The 2,333-nt window shown below is 40.1% G+C and overlaps 1 pseudogene; it reads right to left on the reverse strand.

Moving 5' to 3' along the window:
* Positions 1–1,768: 1,768 nt before the first annotated feature.
* Positions 1,769–2,333, reverse strand: LOC100591001 (annotated as a pseudogene).

Raw genomic sequence — 2,333 nt, forward strand, 5'->3', positions numbered from 1 at the left:
TGTTCTCAGAGCTGACTTGGGTTGGAAAATCCCAAGAGATTTGTTGTTCATAATGAAACTAAGATGTGGAACTTGAGCTCATGAAATGCCCTGGTGCTAAGGAAGGACCTCTCTTTTTCATCTGTATATCTAAGATATGTTAGATGACCACTTTGGGCAAAAAAGAATTCTACTTCGATTTGATAAAGCTATGCTCAAGTGACTTCATTGCGTTCCTCTCTCTCTCTTTCTCTCTCTCTTTGTGTGTGTGTGTGTGTGTGTGTGTCTTTTACTTTTCTCTTTCCCTTCCCTGAATCACCCGCCTTCTCTTCCTCTGTATGAGCTCATCTGATTCGCCAGCAGAACATGCATGGTTTATTTTTGGTCAAGACACTAGCAAAAGCAGGCAACCTGGGATAATAACAGGGCTTCCAGTGCAAGAGTCCTCGCTCAAAAATCTTTTTTTAAATCTCCATTCTTTTCTTTTTTTTTTTTTAAGTTAGTGGTGACTTCTTCTTCTTTTTTTTTTTTTTTTTTTTTTTTTGAGATGGATTCTAGCTCTGTCATCCAGGCTGGAGTGCAGTGGCTCACTGCAACCTCCACCTCCCAGGCCCAAGTGATCCTCCCACGTACTTAGGACTACAAGTGAATGCCACCATGCACAGCTAATTTTTTTGTATTTTCTGTAGAGACGGAGTTTCGCCATGTTGCCCAGGCTGGTCTTGAACTCCAGAACACAGGCAATCCACCAACCTTGGCCTCCCAAAGTGCTGGGATTACAGGTGTGAGCCACTGCGCCTGGCCTCAAGAACTATCTCCCTTGCAAACTAGCCATGATGCCCCCAAGACCTCCAGCAGACAGTCCATGCATGGCTCTCCACATTTTTCCAGTAGAGGGTCTTACTTCAATATTTTGAATTTATGTCTTTCAGAGTTGTCTATGACAATGAAAATGCCCACAATATGGGTATCTCTTTAAGGAGCCATCGAACAATACTTTGTGTAAGGATTGACTGAAAGGTACCTGAGACAGGGCATGGTGGCTCCCGCCTATAACCCCAGAACTTTGGGAGGCCAAGGCAGGTGGATCACTTGAGGTCAGGAGTTCAAGACCACCCTGGCCAACATGGTGAAATCCTGTCTCTACTAAAAATACAAAAAATTAGCTGGGTGTGGTGGCAGCTGTGGGTGCCTGTTGTCCCAGGTACTTGGGAGGCTGAGGCAGGAGAATCACTTGAATCCCACAGGTGGAAGTTGCAGTGAGCTGAGATCGCACCACTGCATTCCAGCCTGGGCAACAGAGCAAGACTCTGTTTCAAAAAAAAAAAAAAGTCAGCTGAGAGAAAAAGAGGCTTCTGAGAATGCTGATTTATTTGGAAAGTGGACTACCTGCTGGAGAAAAGTGAGCATGTGCCTGTACTAGCCAGTGATAACATCTCCATGCTTTTGTTTCAGTTTATTTAAAGTCTATTGCCTCTTTATTAACTGTCTAGTGGTACGATTTTTTTTTGCAGTCTTTGAAGGCTAAAAAAGGGACTGCAATCCATGAAGTTTATATACTTTCTTGAAAAATGAGGCAAAACATACTATGCTTAAAATATACTAATAGTAACCATAATAAGAATAATATTAATGATAATACAGCACACCTACTATGTAGAAAGTACCATGTTAAGTATCTCTCCTGTGTATGTAGTATGTGTGAATCTCAGTCCAGCTGTGCCACATATATTGCATTTTCTTCCCTAAAATTATTTTTTTATAGTTTTATTTTCATTTTTTTACATTTTTATTTATTTTTTATTTTTTTGACCCTTCAAAACTTCAGTTGTTTGTTTCTTTTAATTAACATGTAAGTGGATTACACATCTTCTATAATTATAACATGGAAATGTATATGAACAAAATATACACATTTTTTGGTGAATGTCTAGAGAAGAATGGTGTCAGTCAAGTTCATCCAAGGTTTTAAGCAGCAGCATCCATGCAGCCAGGGCATGGTCAGCATTTGGGGACAGAGGTAAATATCTATAATCCATGCATCCCTTTGATTTCTTCTTTTAGTGCCTGATTAACCATGCAGTACTGCTAAACAGTTCTCTTCTGCTTAAATTCTTCTGATTCAATTTTAATTTCATTTTCAATTCAATTTAAATTAATTAATTAAATTAAATTTCTATTTAATTTCAACCCCCTGAAATGTCGGTGACTTTGATCACTGTAGCTCAAGGAAAATTTTCTTTGAGAATTTGGGTCACTTTGAGCTCCCTTTCATTCTGGGAGGCAAATATCCTATGGACATAGTGGATCCTGCAGAGCAGAGGTGCTGCCGTGGCCGGGCTTCACGCCACCAT

Source organism: Nomascus leucogenys, chromosome 15 (genome assembly GCF_006542625.1).
Source record: "Nomascus leucogenys isolate Asia chromosome 15, Asia_NLE_v1, whole genome shotgun sequence".
Lineage (NCBI taxonomy): Eukaryota > Metazoa > Chordata > Mammalia > Primates > Hylobatidae > Nomascus > Nomascus leucogenys.